Source organism: Triticum urartu, chromosome 1 (assembly GCF_003073215.2).
Source record: "Triticum urartu cultivar G1812 chromosome 1, Tu2.1, whole genome shotgun sequence".
Classification (NCBI taxonomy): domain Eukaryota; kingdom Viridiplantae; phylum Streptophyta; class Magnoliopsida; order Poales; family Poaceae; genus Triticum; species Triticum urartu.
This window is the reverse complement of record NC_053022.1, coordinates 473,349,689-473,368,901: the sequence shown is the minus strand read 5'-3', so window position 1 is coordinate 473,368,901 and position 19,213 is coordinate 473,349,689.

Here is a 19,213-nt window from a genome sequence, read left to right as displayed (position 1 = left end):
CTCATAATATAACTGTCATCGAAACCTTAAGCGTGCGGACCCTACGGGTTCGAGAACAATGTAGACATGACCGAGACATGTCTCCGGTCAATAACCAATAGCGGAACCTGGATGCTCATATTGGCTCCCACATATTCTACGAAGATCTTTACCGGTCAGACCGCATAACAACATACGTTGTTCCCTTTGTCATCGGTATGTTACTTGCCCGAGATTCGATCGTCGGTATCTCAATACCTAGTTCAATCTCATTACCGGCAAGTCTCTTTACTCATTTCGTAATACATCATCTCGCAACTAACTCATTAGTTGCAATGCTTGCAAGGCTTATGTGATGTGCATTACTGAGAGGGCCCAGAGATACCTCTCCGACAATCGGAGTGACAAATCCTAATTTCGAAATACGCCAAGCCAACATGTACCTTTGGAGACACCTGTAGAGCTCCTTTATAATCACCCAGTTATGTTGTGACGTTTGGTAGCACACAAAGTGTTCCTCCGGTAAACGGGAGTTGCATAATCTCATAGTCATAGGAACATGTATAAGTCATGAAGAAAGCAATAGCAACATACTAAACGATCGAGTGCTAAGCTAACGGAATGGGTCAAGTCAATCACATCATTCTCCTAATGATGTGATCCCGTTAATCAAATAACAACTCTTTGTCTATGGTTAGGAAACATAACCATCTTTGATTAACGAGCTAGTCAAGTAGAGGCATACTAGTGACACTCTGTTTGTCTATGTATTCACACATGTATTATGTTTCCGGTTAATACAATTCTAGCATGAATAATAAATATTTATCATGAAATAAGGAAATAAATAATAACTTTATTATTGTCTCTAGGGCATATTTCCTTCAGTCTCCTACTTGCACTAGAGTTAATAATCTAGTTCACATTGCCATGTGATTTAACACCAATAGTTCACATCATTATGTGACCAACACTCAAAGGGTTTACTAGAGTCAATAATCTAGTTCACATCGCTATGTGATTAACACCCAAAGAGTACTAAGGTGTGATCATGTTTTGCCTATGAGAGAAGTTTAGTCAACGGGTGTGCCATATTCAGATCCGTATGTATTTTGCAAATTTCTATGTCAACAATGCTCTGCACGGAGCTACTCTAGCTAATTGCTCCCACTTTCAATATGCATCCAGATTGAGACTTAGAATCATCTGGATCAGTGTCAAAGTTTGCATCGACGTAACCTTCTACGACGAACCTTTTGTCACCTCCATAATCGAGAAACATATCCTTATTCCACTAAGGATAATTTTGACCGCTGTCCAGTGATCTACTCCTAGATCACTATTGTACTTCCTTGCCAACATCAGTGTAGGGTATACAATAGATCTGGTACACAACATGGCATACTTTATAGAACCTATGGCTGAGGCATAGGGAATGGCTTTCATTCTCTTTCTATCTTCTGCCGTGGTCGGGTTTTGAGTCTTACTCAATTTCACACCTTGTAACATAGGCAAGAACTCTTTCTTTGACTGTTCCATTTTGAACTACTTCAAAATCTTGTCAAGGTATGTACTCATTGAAAAAACTTATCAAGCGTCTTGATCTATCTCTATAGATTTTGATGCTCAATATGTAAGCAGCTTCACCGAGGTTTTCTTTGAAAAAATCCTTTCAAACACTCCTTTATGCTTTGCAGAATAATTCTACATTATTTCTGATCAACAATATGTCATTCACATATGCTTATCAGGAATGCTGTAGTGCTCCCACTCACTTTCTTGTAAATACAGGCTTCACCGCAAGTCTGTATAAAACTATATGCTTTGATCAACTTATCAAAGCGTATATTCCAACTCCGAGATGCTTGCACCAGTCCATAGATGGATCGCTGGAGCTTGCATATTTAGTTAACACCTTTAGGATCGAAAAAACCTTCTAGTTGCATTGTATACAACTCTTCTTTAATAAATCCATTAAGGAATGCAGTTTTGTTTATCCATTTGCCAGATTTCATAAAATGCGGCAATTGCTAACATGATTCAGACAGACTTAAGCATAGATACAAGTGAGAAACTCTCATCGTAGTCAACACCTTGAACTTGTCGAAAACCTTTTGCGACAATTCTAGCTTTGTAGATAGTAACACTACTATTAGCGTCCGTCTTCCTCTTGAGGATCCATTTAATCTCAATGGCTCGCCGATCATTGGGCAAGTCAATCAAAGTCCATACTTTGTTCTCATACATGGATCTCATCTCAGATTTCATGGCCTCAAGCCATTTCGTGGAATCTGGGCTCATCATCGCTTCCTCATAGTTCGTAGGCTTGTCATGGTCAAGTAACATGACCTCCAGAACAGGATTACCGTACCACTCTGGTGCGGATCTCACTCTGGTTTACCTACGAGGTTCGGTAGTAACTTGATCTGAAGTTAAATGATCATTATCATTAGCTTCCTCACTAATTGGTGTAGTAGTCACAGGAACAGATTTCTGTGATGAACTACTTTCCAATAAGGGAGCAGGTATAGTTACCTCATCAAGTTCTACTTTCCTCCCACTCACTTCTTTCGAGAGAAACTCCTCTAGAAAGGATCCATTCTCAGCAATGAATATCTTGCCTTCGGATCTGTGTTGGAAGGTGTACCCAACAATTTCTTTTGGGTATCCTATGAAGACGCACTTCTCCGATTTGGGTTTGAGCTTATCAGGTTGAAACTTTTTCACATAAGCATTGCAACCTCAAACTTTAAGAAACAACAGCTTAGGTTTCTTGCCAAACCATATTTCATACGGTGTCGTCTCAACGGATTTAGATGGTGCCCTATTTAACATGAATGTAGCTGTCTCTAATGCATAACCCCAAAATGATAGTGGTAGATCGGTAAGAAACATCATAGATCACACCATATCTAATAAAGTACGGTTATGACGTTCGAACACACCATTACACTGTGGTGTTCCAGGTGGCGTGAGTAGTGAAACTATTTCACATTGTTTTTAACCGAAGGCCAAACTCGTAACTCAAATATTTTACTTCTGCGATCATATCGTAGAAACTTTTATTTTTGTTACGATGATTCTCCACTTCACTCTGAAATTCTTTGAACTTTTCAAATGTTTCAGACTTGTGTTTCATCAAGTAGATATACTCATATCTGCTCAAATCATCTGTGAAGGTCAGAAAATAATGATACCCGCCGCGAGCTCCAACACTCATCGGATCGCATACATCAGTATGTATTATTTCCAATAAGTCAGTTGCACGCTCCATTGTTCCGGAGAACAGAGTCTTAGTCATCTTGGCCATGAGGCATGGTTCGCAAGCATCAAGTGATTCATAATCAAATGATTCCAAAAGTCCATCAGCATGGAGTTTCTTCATGCGCTTTACACCAATATGACCTAAACGGCAGTGCCACAAATAAGTTGCACTATCATTATTAACTTTGCGTCTTTTGGCTTCAATATTATGAATATGTGTATCACTACAATCGAGATCCAATGAACCATTTTCATTGGGTGTGTAACCATATAAGGTTTTATTCATGTAAACAGAACAACAATTTATTCTCTTACTTAAATGAATAACCGTATTGTAATAAACATGATCAAATCATATTCATGAAAACACCAAATAACACTTATTTAGGTTCAACACTAATCCCAAAAGTATAGGGAGTGTGCGATGATGATCATATCAATCTTGGAACTACTTCCAACACACATCGTCACCTCACCCTTAACTAGTCTTTGTTCATTCTGCAACTCCCGATTCAAGTTACTAATCATAGTAACTGAACTAGTATCAAATACTGAGGGGTTGCTATAAACACTAGTAAAGTACACATCAATAACATGTATATCAAATATACTTATGTTCACTTTGCCATCCTTCTTATCCGCCAAATACTTGGGGCAGTTCCACTTCCAGTGACCAGTCCCTTTGCAGTAGAAGCACTTAGTCTCAGGCTTAGGACCAGACTTGGGCTTCTTCATTTGAGCAACAACTTGCTTGCTGTTCTTCTTGAAGTTCCCCTTTTTTTCCTTTGCCCTTTTCTTGAAACTAGTGGTCTTGTCTATCATCAACACTTGATGTTTTTCTCGATTTCTACCTTCGTCAATTTTAGCATTACGAAGAGCTTGGGAATCGTTTCCGTTGTCCCTTGCATATCATAGTTCATCACGAAGTTCTACTAACTTGGTGATGGTGACTAGAGAATTCTGTCAATCACTATTTTATCTGGAAGATTAACTCCCACTTGATTCAAGCGATTGTAGTACCCAGACAATCTGAGCACATGCTCACTAGTTGAGCGATTCCCCTCCATCTTTTAGCTATATAACTTGTTGGAGACTTCATATCTCTCAACTCGGGTATTTGCTTGAAATATTAACTTTAACTCCTGGAACATCTCATATGGTCCATGACATTCAAAACGTCTTTGAAGTCCCGATTCTAAGCCGTTAAGCATGGTACACTAAACTATCAAGTAGTCATTATATTGAGCTAGCCAAACGTTCATAACGTCTGCATCTGCTCCTACAATAGGTCTGTCACCTAGCGGTGCATCAAGGACATAATTATTTTGTGCAGCAATGAGGATAAACCTCAGATCACGGATCCAATCCGCATCATTGCTACTAACATCTTTCAACACAATTTTCTCTAGGAACATGTCAAAATAAACACAGGGAAGCAACAACGCGAGCTATTGATCTACAACATAGATAAGCTAGTACTACCAGGACTAAGTTCATGATAAATTAAAGTTCAATTAATCATATTATTTAAGAACTCCCACTTAGATAGACATCCCTCTAATCCTCTAAGTGATCACGTGATCCAAATCAACTAAACCATGTCCGATCATCACGTGAGATGGAGTAGTTTCATTGGTGAACATCACTATGTTGATCATATCTACTATATGATTCACGCTCGACCTTTCGGTCTCCGTGTTCCGAGGCCATATCTGTATATGCTTGGCTCGTCAAGTATAACCTGAGTATTCCGCGTGTGCAACTGTTTTGCACCCGTTGTATTTGAACGTAGAGCCTATCACACCCGATCATCACGTGGTGTCTCAGCACGAAGAACTTTCGCAACGGTGCATACTCAGGAAGAACACTTCTTGATAATTAGTGAGAGATCATCTTAAAATGCTACCATCAATCAAAGCAAAATAAGATGTATAAAAGATAAACATCACATGCAATCAAAATATGTGACATGATATGGCCATCATCATCTTGTGCCTTTGATCTCCATCTTCAAAGTATTGTCATGATTTCCATCGTCACCGGCATGGCACCATGATCTCCATCATCTTGATCTATATCAATGTGTCATCACATGGTTGTCTCGCCAACAATTGCTCTTGCAACTATTGCTATCGCATAGCGATAAAGTAAAGCAATTATTTGGCGCTTGCATCTTATGCAATAAAGAGACGACCATAAGGCTTTTTCCAGTTGTCGATAACTTCAAAAAAACATGATCATCTTATACAAAAACTTATAACTCATCACGTCTTGACCATATCACATCACAACATGCCCTGCAAAAACAAGTTAGACGTCCTCTACTTTGTTGTTGCAAATTTTACGTGGCTGCTACGGGCTTAGCAAGAACCATTCTTACCTACGCATAAAAACCACAATGATAGTTTGTCAAGTTGGTGCTGTTTTAACCTTCGCAAGGACCGGACGTAGCCACACTCGGTTCAACTAAAGTTGGAGAAACTGACACCCGCCAGCCACCTGTGTGCAAAGCACGTCGGTAGAACCAGTCTCGCGTAAGAGTACGCGTAATGTCGGTCCGGGCCGCTTCATCAAACAATACCGCCAAACCAAAGTATGACATGCTGGTAAGCAGTATGACTTATATCGCCCACAACTCACTTGTGTTCTACTCGTGCACAACATCAACACATAAAACCTAGGCTCGGATGCCACTGTTGGGGAACGTAGTAATTTCAAAACTTTTCCTACGCACACGCAAGATCATGGTGATGCATAGCAACGAGAGGGGAGAGTGTTGTCTACGTACCCTCGTAGACCGGAAGCGGAAGCGTTTAGCACAACGCGGTTGATGTAGTCGTACGTCTTCACGGCCTGACCGATCAAGCACCGAAACTACGACACCTCCGAGTTCTAGCACACGTTCAGCTCGATGACGATCCCCGGACTCCGATCCAGCAAAGTGTCGGGGAAGAGTTCCGTCAGCACGACGGCGTGGTGACGATCTTGATGTTCTACCGTCGCAGGGCTTCGCCTAAGCACCGCTACAATATTATCGAGGAGTATGGTGGAAGGGGGCACCGCACACGGCTAAGAAAATGATCACGAGGATCAACTTGTGTGTCTAGGGGTGCCCCCTGCCCCCGTATATAAAGGAGCAAGGGGAGGAGGCCGGCCGGCCCTATGGCGCGCCAAGGAGGAGGAGTCCTCCTCCTAGTAGGAGTAGGACTCCCCTCTTTCCTACTCCTACTAGGAGGGGGAAAGGAAGGGGGAAGGGAGAAGGAAAGGGGGGCGCTGCCCCCCCTCTCCTAGTCCAATTCGGACCAGGGGGGAGGAGGCGCGCGGCCTACCCTGGCTGCTCCTCTCTCTCTCCACCAAGGCCCATAAGGCCCATTACTTCTCCCGGGGGGGTTCCGGTAACCCTCCGGCACTCCGGTTTTCTCCGAAATCACCCGGAACATTTCCGGTGTCCGAATATAGCCGTCCAATATATCAACCTTTATGTCTCGACCATTTCGAGACTCCTCGTCATGTCCGTGATCACATCCGGGACTCCGAACTAACTTCGGTACATCAAAACTCATAAACTCATAAACTCATAGTATAACTGTCATCGAAACCTTAAGCGTGCGGACCCTATGGGTTCGAGAACAATGTAGACATGACCGAGACATGTCTCCGATCAATAACCAATAGCGGAACCTGGATGCTCATATTGGCTCCCACATATTCTACGAAGATCTTTATCGGTCAGACCGCATAACAACATACGTTGTTCCCTTTGTCATCGGTATGTTACTTACCCGAGATTCGATCGTCGGTATCTCAATACCTAGTTCAATCTCGTTACCGGCAAGTCTCTTTACTCGTTTCATAATACATCATCTCGCAACTAACTCATTAGTTGCAATGCTTGCAAGGCTTATGTGATGTGCATTACTGAGAGGGCCCAGAGATACCTCTCCGACAATCGGAGTGACAAATCCTAATTTCGAAATACGCCAAGCCAACATGTACCTTTGGAGACACCTGTAGAGCTCCTTTATAATCACCCAGTTACGTTGTGATGTTTGGTAGCACACAAAGTGTTCCTCCGGTAAACGGGAGTTGCATAATCTCATAGTCATAGGAACATGTATAAGTCATGAAGAAAGCAATAGCAACATACTAAACGATCGAGTGCTAAGCTAACGGAATGGGTCAAGTCAATCACATCATTCTCCTAATGATGTGATCCCATTAATCAAATAACAACTCTTTGTCTATGGTTAGGAAACATAACCATCTTTGATTAACGAGCTAGTCAAGTAGAGGCATACTAGTGACACTCTGTTTGTCTATGTATTCACACATGTATTATGTTTTCGGTTAATACAATTCTAGCATGAATAATAAATATTTATCATGAAATGAGGAAATAAATAATAACTTTATTATTGCCTCTAGGGCATATTTCCTTCACGTGGGGACCGGCGAGATCAGTACAGAAACCACGAGCAGTATGATCACCGACTCGATCACGATGATCTTCGTCGAGTGCCCACACCTCCCCCGAGGAGTGGGTCATACGTGCCCCGACAGCATGATGACAGACGTCCTCATAGTATTGGGCGAAGGATTCCAGTCGACCCCAGGGAACCGGGCTTTGATGCGAGATCTATTCTCGTTCAGGGTCTAGTCGACAGAAATAGAGCTCACAGAGAAGGCCACGACAGAGATTTTCCAACCAGCAGCAGAGTGCATGTCTCAGGTCCAGAGTGCTTCAGCAGAGCCATCAGGGCAGCGGTGATTCCTCCCAACTTCAGGTTGACGACTGGAGTCAGTAAGTTCACTGGTGAATCCAAGCCTGACACTTGGCTAGAGGATTACCGAGTGGCTGTACAGATTGGTGGTGGCAACGATGAAGTTGCCATGAAGCATCTCCCTTTGATGTTAGAGGGCTCGGCCAGAGTGTGGCTGAATCAGTTAGCGCCTGGTAGTATTTATACTTGGGAAGATCTTGCCCGAGTATTTGTCAGAACATTTGAAGGTACTTGCAAACGGCCAGCAGGGCTGACAGAATTACAGTGTTGCATTCAGAAACCGAATGAAACTCTGAGAGATTATATCCAGAGATGGATCACATTACACCATACAGTGGAGAATGTGTCGGATCACCAAGCAATTTGTGCCTTCAAAGAAGGCGTTAAGTATCGGGAATTGAATCTGAAATTCGGTCGGACGGGAGATATGACTCTGACTCAGATGATGGAGATTGCCACCAAATACGCCAATGGTGAAGAGGAAGACCGACTCCAGAGTGGCAAACACAAAACAGTCGCCCACGAAACCGGAGGAGGGAACTCCAGTCGGAAGCAGAAGCGCAAAGCCGAGCCAGCTGCTCCTGGAGAAGCCTTAGCCGTGACTCAATGAAAGTTCAAAGGGAAACCCAAAGGACTGTGGAACCCCAAGAAAGTAAAAGATCAAGATGGAAATGATGTGCTAGATTTGCCATGCCACATTCGCACTAAGAAAGATGAAGAGAGTAATTTCATTTACCCGAAGCATACCACTCGACAGTGTCGACTCCTAATCCAGCAATTCCGAGAGAAACAACCCAAGAAAAAGGAGAAGGAAGCGGACAAAGTTGAGGATGAGGAAGAGGACGATGATGGTTACCCCCACGTCAATTCCACTCTGATGATTTTCCTGATGTTGAGAGTAAAAGTCGACTGAAAGTCATCAACAGAGAAGTGAACATGGTCGCTCCGGTGACACCCAGTTATTTGAAGTTGTCTCAGACTGCCATTACATTCGATCAGTCCGATCACCCAACGCACATAGCCACCCCTGGGAGGCAAGCGCTGGTGGTCGACCTAGTAGTCGAAGGCACTCGATTGACTAAGGTTCTGATGGACGGTAGCAGTGGTCTGAATATACTGTATGCAGAGACGTTGAAAGGAATGGGCATTCCGATGTCTAGACTCAGTGAAAGCAATATGAGTTTCCATGGAGTTATTCCTGGAAAGAAGGCTGCGTCACTCGGCCAGATCTCCCTTGATGTAGTTTTCGGCGATTCCAAGAATTACCGCAAAGAAAAGTTGACATTTGAAGTTGTGGATTTCCAGAGTGCTTATCATGCTATTTTGGGCAGGCCAGCTTATGCACGTTTTATGGCTCGGCCATGTTACGTGTACCTCAAATTGAAGATGCCTGGTCCTAAAGGGGTGATCACTATCACTGGCAATTGAAAGAAGGCAGAAAAGTGCTTCCAGAAGGTCTCAAAGATCGCCGATGCACAGATGGCATTAGTGGAATTGCAGGAGTATCAAAAAAATGCAGATCCGAGTGATTTGTTGCGAGCGAAGAAGCCTGCCACAGATTCAGCATTCCAGTCATCTGGTGAAATGAAGCCGATTCATATTCACCCAACGGATCCCAATGCTGCTCCGACTCACATTTCAACAACACTCGACTCCAAATAGAAAGAAGCGCTCATCCAGTTCCTCCGTGAGAACTGTGACATCTTTGCATGAAAACCTTCTGACATGCCAGGTGTTCCCAGGGGACTAGCTGAGCATCGTTTGCGAGGCGACCGAAAAGTGAAACCAGTCAAAGAACATCTTCGACGGCCCGCCGTACAGAAGAGAAAGGCAATCGGTGAAGAAGTGGCTCAACTTCTAGCAACTGAGTTTATCCGAGAGATTTATCACTCCGAGTGGTTAGCTAATGTTGCCATAGTCCCAAAGAAGGACGACTCACTTTGCATGTGCATTGACTTCAAACATATCAATCGGGCCTGCCCGAAAGATCACTTTCCTCTCCCTCGCATCGACCAAATAGTCGACTCGACTGCGGGGCGTGAGCGTTTGTCCTCTTTGGACGCTTATTCCGGGTATCATAAGATCCGTCTGTATGGACCCAATGAGATAAAAACAACTTTCATCACCCCATTTAGGTAGTCTCACTCGGCGCCCGTCGCCTCATGGTCTATGGCGACTCAGATTTGGTAGTCAATCAAGTGATGAAGGAGTGGGACGTTAGAAGCCCAGCCATGACTGGCTACTCTAACGCGGTGAGGAAGTTGGAAAAGAAGTTTGAGGGGTTAGAGCTCCATCATATACCCCGACTGAAAAATCAAGCAACCGATGATTTAGCAAAGATAGGCTCCAAGAGAGAAGCCATTCCCAGTAACGTGTTCCTGGAGCATATTCATGCACCTTCAGTTCAAGAAGATCCCTTCACTTAAGAGTCCCTACAGCCAAAGAGTGCCACCGATCCGACTGAAGTCGAGATTCCAGCCGTGGTCGACCTAATCATGGATATTTTGGTTATTACTCCCGACTGGACAGTGCCGTACATTGCATATATCCTTAGGAAGGAACTCCCAGGGGATGAAGAAGAGGCTCGACAGATCGTCCGTCGATCCAAAGCCTTTACTGTGAGAAGAGGACAGCTGTTCAGGGAAAGTGTAACAGGAGTCAGCCAGAAATGCATAACCCCAGAAGAAGGTCTAGCGATCCTCAACGACATCCACTCGGGGACCTGTGGCCACCATGAGTTCTCTAGGACCATTGTGGCTAAAGCATACCGAGCTGGATTTTATTGGCCACGAGCAAATGAAATGGCGAAGGTATAGTCGACATATGTGAATGCTGCCAGTTTTACTCCAATATGTCCCACAAACCCGCGTCAACCCTAAAGACCATTCCACTCGTCTGGCCCTTTGCTGTTTGGGGATTAGATATGGTTGGACCGCTGAGGACTGGTAGGAGCGGCTTCACTCACGTGCTTGTAGCAGTCGACAAGTTTACCAAGTGGATTGAAGCCAAGCCTATCAAGAATCTGGAAGCTAGTACTGCCGTCAACTTCATCAGAGAATTGACGTTCAGATACGGAGTTCCACACAACATCATCACTGACAATGGATCGAACTTCGATTCAGATGAGTTTAGAGCCTTCTGCGCCTCCCAAGGCACACGAGTCGACTATGCTTCAGTCGCCCATCCCCAGTCGAATGGACAAGCAGAGAGAGCAAATGGCCTGATTCTCAAAGGATTGAAACCCCGACTGATGCGAGACCTCAAGCATGCAGCGGGCGCCTGGGTTGATGAACTTCCTTCAGTTCTTTGGGGATTGAGGACAACTCCCAATCGGTCGACTGGCCAAACTCCTTTCTTCTTGGTCTATGGAGCTGAAGCTGTTCTACCGAGTGTCTTGCTTCATAATGCACCACGAGTCGAGCTCTTCTCTGAGGATGAAGCAGAGCAAGCTCGGCAGGACGCAGTCGACCTCCTAGAGGAGGAAAGAGAGATGGCCTTGATCCGGTCGACCATTTATCAGCAAGATTTGCGTCGATTCCACGCCAGAAATGTGAAAGGTCGAGCCTTTCAAGAGGGAGACTTGGTTCTTCGAGTGGATCAGCAGAAACCACGCAAGCTCGCTCCTGCTTGGGAAGGCCCCTTTATTGTCACCAGAGTGCTTCACAATGGAGCATACCACCTTTACAATGTCGAGCATAAGAAGGACGAGCCACGGGCTTGGAATGCGGAGTTGCTCCGCCCCTTTTACACTTAAGTACTCATTCGAATAAAATGTAATAAGAAATACCTTTGTAATTTGCTTATCAAAGACAAGAGCTTTACAGTCCTCTTAAACGATTGTTGTTTCTTTTATTTGCGTCTGAAATCCCCCAGTGGGTGACTTAGCTGCGAATCCGTTTCGCCTAAGTTTAAAAGAAAATCCTACCGAGTGGTGAGCAAGCCGCCCACTCGGAGGCTTAGCTGCGAATCCGTTTCGCCTAAGTTTAAAAAAATCCTACCGAGTGGTGAGCAACCCTCCCACTCGGAGGCTTAGCTGCAGTCCAGTACTCGCCTAAGTTTGTAAAATCCTACCGAGTGGTGAGCAACCCTCCCACTCAGGGGCTTAGCTGCAGTCCAGTACTCGCCTAAGTTTAAAAAATCCTACCGAGTGGTGAGCAACCCTCCCACTCGGAGGCTTAGCTGCAGTCCAGTACTCGCCTAAGTTTAAAAAATCCTACCGAGTGGTGAGCAACCCTCCCACTCGGGGGCTTAGCTGCAGTCCAGTACTCGCCTAAGTTTAAAAAATCCTACCGAGTGGTGAGCAACCCTCCCACTCGGAGGCTTAGCTGCAGTCCAGTACTCGCCTAAGTTTAAAAAATCCTACCGAGTGGTGAGCAACCCTCCCACTCGGGAGCTTAGCTGCAGTCCAGTACTCGCCTAAGTTTAAAAAATCCTACCGAGTGGTGAGCAAGCCTCCCACTCGGGGGCTTAGCTGCACTCCAGTACTCACCTAAGTTTAGAAAATCCTACCGAGTGGTGAGCAACCCTCCCATTCGGGGGCTTAGCTGCAGTCGAGTACTCGCCTAAGTTTAAAAAATCCTACCAAGTGGTGAGCAACCCTCCCACTCGGGGGCTTAGCTCCAATCCAGTACTCGCCTAAGTTTAAAAAATCCTACCGAGTGGTGAGCAAGCCTCCCACTCGGGGGCTTAGCTGCAGTCTAGTACTCGCCTAAGTTTAGAAAATCCTACCGAATGGTGAGCAACCCTCCCACTCGGGGGGTTAGCTGCAGTCCAGTACTCGCCTAAGTTTGTAAAATCCTACCGAGTGGTGAGCAACCCTCCCACTCGGAGGCTTAGCTGCAGTCCAGTACTCGCCTAAGGTTAAAAAATCCTACCGGGTGGTGAGCAACCCTCCCACTCAGGGGCTTAACTGCAGTCCAGTGCTCGCCTAAGTTTGAAAAATCCTACCGAGTGGTGGGCGACCCTCTCACTCGGGAGCTTAGCTGCAGTCCGGTGCTCGCCTAAGGTTTAAAGTCTGTCCTTATCCGCAAAGACGACGAGGTGCAGGTCGATTACAACCTTCTCCTTTGGAGGTGCGCCACAAATACAACGTGCGCTCCATCACCATCCGCAAGGACGACGAGGTGCAGGTCGACTGCAACCTTCTCCTTTGGAGCCACGCCACAAATACAACAGGCGCTCCATCCCATCCGCAAGGATGACGAGGTGCAGGTCGACTGCAACCTTGTCATTCGGAGCTGCGCCACAAATGCAATGTGTGCTCCATCACCATCCGCAAGGACGACGAGGTGCAGGTCGACTACAACCTTCTCCTTTGGGGCTGCGCCACAAATACAACGTGCTCTCCATCACCATCCGCAAGGACGACGAGGTGCAGGTCGACTGCAACCTTCTCCTTTGGAGCCGCGCCACAAATACAATGTGCGCTCCATCCCCATACGCAAGGACAACGAGGTGCAGGTCGACTGCAACCTTCTCCTTTGGAGCCGCGCCACAAATACAACATGAGCTCCATCACCATCCGCAAGGACGACGAGGTGCAGGTCGATTGCAACCTTCTCCTTTGGAGCCACGCCACAAATACAATGTGCGCTCCATTGCCATCCGCAAGGACGACGAGGTGCAGGTCGACTGCAACCTTCTCCTTCGGAGCAGCACCACAAATACAATGTGCGCTCCATCCCTGTCCGTAAGGACAACGAGATGCAGGTCGAAAGATTATTCAGAGTAAAGAGCAAATTCCACTCAAAGGCAAATACAAGCATATTCAGAAATAAACCAAGTTCAGATAAATCCTAAAGTTCTGGACGACGGATCAAAAGTATTAGAGCATCAAGCCCGAAGGAGTTTAATGGTTACAGCAACCACTCGGCATTCCGAGGCAAATTTAAGGTAGGTTTAAATCTCAAAGTTTGTTCATTCGGCAGGAGGAGGGCTGGCAGGTTCGACGAATTCGTCCAAGTCAATTCCATCTGCAATTCGAGTGGCAGCAGCGATGAAAGTCTCCATAAAGGACTGGAAATCATGTCTTTTGGTGTTGGCGACCTTGATCACCGCCAGCTTATCTTCACGGGATTCCTTGCAGTGGACTCTTACCAAGGACAACGCCACGTCAACACCACACTGGGCAGAGGACTTCTTCCATTCTTGCACTCGACCAGGGACCTCGTTGAGTCGAGTCATCAGAGACTCGAGGTCATTTTGAAGCGTCGCCCTTGGCCAGAGTGATGAGTCGATCCGTGAAACTGCCACCTTCAGACGAGCGAGGTAACTGGTAACACTGACGACGGGGATTCCAGTCGAAGCACATTCATGGCAGCCTCGTCGCCGACTGGAGAAACAATAGGGTCCAAACCCGTCTCGATCCGTCCAGTCTCCTCGTCAAAGTTTTGGCAGAATTCTGCAGTCAAGGAGTTAGTGAGTCGACTGGACAGGACTAACTTGCAACCAGTAAAGCAGTCGGATTAAAAGGAGTACCTTCCAGCATAAGAAAGAGCTTCTTGGCGAGAGTTCTCAGATAAGCTTCCACGTCATTTCTCTTACAAGCCATGGATTCCAGCTTCTCATTCAGAGCCACCTTATCCTTCTTCAAACGAGTTGCCTCTCGGTTGGATTCAGTGAGAGAGGACTTCCGCTTGCTTACTTCTTCTTCCAGCGCTCCGACCGAAGCCAACTTCTGGCCAGCAAGGGCAGGCTTATCTTGAGCCTCCTTCTGCGCATCTGCAAGGTCCAAGTCCTTCTTCTCCAAAGCCAACCTCATTTTCTCTGCAAAATAAGCAATCAGATCAAACAAGAGATCAAAGAAATATTTTAAAGGGCAATCGACATGAGCAGTCGACATGCAGTTGCCTTCCATACCAGCAACTTCATCTTGAGCTTTCTTCAATTTTTGTTGGGCCAGCTCCAAGTCAAGGTTGAGTTGCCTCTACTTCTCCTCAAATTCGGTGAACTTGTAAATGAGAGTATAAGATTTCTGCAGAGGGTAAACGACATATCAATCGACAAGATCAAAATTCATTTACTTCCGAGTAAATAAAACTTCAAAGTTTGCTCAGACCCCAGCCGACTGCCCGCAGTCGACCGCAGTCTCGGGGACTACACCCAGTGGGTGCACTTGGCGTGCCCCCACCGATTCAGATTCCACTCGGCCGGTCCGCCCGGGTCGAGTAAAAAAAAGAGAAGAACTATTCAGACCCCGGCCGACTGCCAACAGTCGACCGCAGTCTCGGGGACTACACCCAATGGGTGCACTTGACGCGCCCCCACTGGTTCAGATCCCACTCGGCTAGTCTGCCCGGGTCGAGTGGAAGAAAGGAAAGTGAAAAGAAGTACTCAGACCCCAGCCGATTGCTCGCAGTCGACTGCGGTCTCGGGGACTACACCCAGTGGGTGCACTTAGCATGCCCCCACCGGTTCAGATCCCACTCGACCAGACCGTGTGGAAGAGTGCAAATACTAAAGACAACAAAACACCCAGTCGGTGTACAGATTCGACGCAAACAATAAGATATTGTATGAAAGAAAATATTTCAGGTAGCATATCCTAATAGAACAAGTTCAGTCGAAAGTCAACTTACCTGGACATTGGCCCGAAGAGCCGCGCTAGCATCGTAAGCAGCCTGGCTGTTGTCGTGCACCGTCTTCATCTGCTCCATCATCACGCTAGCCTGACGGATGGCCTCCGCAGCGGCATCTGACTGGTTTTCCGGAACATGATATTTGGTGAAGAAGGGAGCAGACGGCTCAGATGCGGCAGCTTGGAGCTCCGAGGCATGAGGTTGGACGGCTGAAGGAAACACTGGTACAATCGATGGTGCGGGGCGCTCACTCGACAACAGGACAACAAAAGTTACAGAGGCCCCACCCGCATCTTCAGGTTGTTGGACGGTTGGTTCTGTCGTTAGTCCCGGCTGAGATGTCTTGCCAGCAGCTACTTTTTTGTTCCTTCTGGGCTTCGGGACCACATCTTCATCATCATCCGGAAGCTCGATAACGTTGAGTGGGGCTGCAAATAAATCAGTCGACCCAAGTGAATCGCCAGAATTTAATCGACCAAATAATCAAGAACAAGATCACGAGAATTGTACCTGGGTTGGAGGTAACCGCGTCTTCCATTTCCTCATCTCGGTATTGGCGGGAGGAAGTTCCAGAGGTAGCAGCACTGCAAATGTCAACATTCAGTCGGTTACGTTCTGTTGCTTGAGTCGACCAAAGGATCAGGTCACATGGTTACCCAGAGATGGTGGGAATGGTCACTTTGATTCTGCGCAAAGCCTTCGACGGTTTGGAGGATGCGGCCTTCAATGGTTTCGGTGCTGGAGGCAGCGCAATCTTGAGCTGTTTCGATACCTTCTCGGTCGGCACTAGAGAAGACGTCCGAGGGCGCTTTGAAGACTGCCCAGTTAGTGCGGCCACCAGGTCAGCGGTGCTTGCTGGGTCGTGAGCGTGCTTGGACCTCCTTTCTCTATGAGGAGGCGAGCCGACCTCTTCTTCATCACTCGGGTCGTCGCTCTCCTCGTCCTCCTCTGCATCCGAGTGCCACTCGCCACTCTCGCCCCTGCTCGCCTCTCCCTCGACATTTTGCTCCTGCACTCCATTGGGCATTGAGTACATATCAACAAGATCCTGAAAGACAATGAACAAAAGAAAGACAGTCGACCGTCAACAAGATGCTACATAGTAAAACAAGAAGACACTCTGTGGGGACCCCGACTCATAAGTCGTGATCACCGAATGCACGTGTACAGTGATCCCAGAGATCAATGCTCACTGAACACACAGAAGCTGAATAACAAGAGTCTTACATCCATACATACCATCTTACATAAATTATGACCATTATGGTCAAGCCTTGACTATAACTTCGCAACGGAAATCTTTGTCGATAACTTGGACCCATGCCATCTGCCTTAACCCTACAAGCATTCTGACTGGGAAGCATCCTAGCTCGCATGTTCGTCGCCAAAGAAATCTTCATCTTGCTCCTGTTCTTTCATGCCCAGCTGATAAAATAACCAGTGGCAAGCCAATGAGTACTTTGAATGTACTCGCAAGCAACCCAAGGGTGATAACAGAATAATTATGCAAGGTACTACTTCTAATTTTCGCATTTTTGCAGAAAGCTAGTTTTTTCTCATGCAAGCATGATCAACATTTTTCAAGAATATGAATGCGTGTGCAACAAGTATCAGGAGGTTACAGACATCAACATCGAGAGAGAGTTATGAACAGCTCATGCTCAAGCTCATCGTGACTTCCTCATGAATCACGTCAATATTTTTACCAAACCGTGTTGTTTGTCAGAAACATATGGACGTAGTCTAAGCAGCACCACCCAACTGTCCTTGACCGTGGACACGGCTATTCGAATAGTTTCACACTCTACAGAGGTTGCACACTTTACCCACAAGATCCGGGGAACTTCCGTGTCATCCACGACCCGCGGTACCTCAAGTACCCGGGGTAAGCACCCGATCACTATCTTTCCCTAGACGATACTAACATGGAGTTCGCTCGATTGGTAGTAACCCCCGTGCCCAACACTTCACAACTTAAAATTGTGGAGCCTCGCTCCCATATTCATCACATACCACTGGCACGGGGTACCAATGGTGTGTCCGGTGCCCCATAAAAATGTTCTTGGCCGCCCTACCTGGCACGACCCCGTCCCAAGAGAGAGCAACAACTCTCCCCCGTCACTAGTAATGCGGGCTCCAAGCTAGTATCGGCCTAGGTAATCAATAATGCCCTTTCCCATACAAGGGTAGAGTGGTTGCGCATGTAAGGTTGGGACAGTCGACAAATCTTAAATCTAATCCATCTCTGTAAACAACACTTTTATCGAGCCTCGGTACACTACCTCTCCACCAAGTAGTGACCTAGTTCATCATCATCTCCCAGGGGCATTAGTGGCACCCACTGGGCTTTTTGCAAGTATGTCAAACCACACTTGTTTTTTTCCATGCATAACCCTGACCCACTCTGCCTAGCCATATACTATAGCATATTTCTACGACCCACCAACACAACTCTAAGCAAGGGTAGAGTCATGAACAATGCAAGTATCAATGGAGTATGCAACGGAGGCAAGCCTAGCAAGGTTGCCATTCAAGGTATATCATGCACTCAGTGAAGCAACGAAAATGCCATCATGATGTAAAATGGTTCATCATGGTCAAGGGGCTGCTTGCCTGTTTTAACAAAGTCTTCGAGGTCTTCAAATATCTCTGGTCCAACTCCAAGCATTTCGTCTACTTCGTCAACTATCGTTGAAAGCAACCATAATAAGCAACACAACAAGGCAGAAAATAAAAGTGCTCTAAAAATATGAAGTTGACTTTTCTAGGACTCCCCTGGTTATATGAAAAATAACCAGAGTGGTTTCATTGGAATTGGATCAATGGTTATTTCTGAACATTTCAATATGATAGAATCAAGGGGTTTATGGATTTGCAAGAGGTGTACAGAATTATTATTTTGAAAAATGAGCAAAGATACCCATTTAACAAGGCATGATTTTAGAAGCATCTAGGAGTTGGTTTCACTAGATTTGGAGTTCAAATGATTTTCCTATGAATTTGCAAAGTTGACAAATATGAAGAAATGGCTCATTATTTTGTGAGGCACAGAAAGTATTAATAAGAATGTTCATAAACTAAGTTAGGAACCTAGAAGCATCTAGGAATTTGAATAATGCCATTTGGATCAAATTTGAGCCCTGTGTGATTTCTAAAGTTTATCACAGAATTAAGAAAATTGGGATTTACTAAATAAGTGTGAAGGAAACTTCTCTGGAAAAATATGCAAGCTCCTCTATGAGGTAGGGAATGATTTATAGAGTCACTAGAAATTTGAATCACTAGATTTGGAGTTCATTTGAATATTTGGGAGCTTTTACAATTTCATCTAGAAAAGAAAAGAGAAAAAGGGGTATTACCCTTGTCCTGCGCACCGGGCGGGAGATAGCAGTGGGCCGGCCCAGCAGCTCAGCTACGCTGGCGACAGGGGGGTGGCGTCGAAGACGGCTCCTCGGGAGGGCGCTTTCGCCATGGAAACCCGGGAGTAGCGCGGCCCGCCTCCACTTACGCGAGCGAGCAAGCGCGCGGTGGAGTTTTAAACCTGACAGGCAGGGCCCCCTGTCAGGATGTGAGGCTGACCGACGGGCCCCACGGCCGTCGTCATCAACCTCC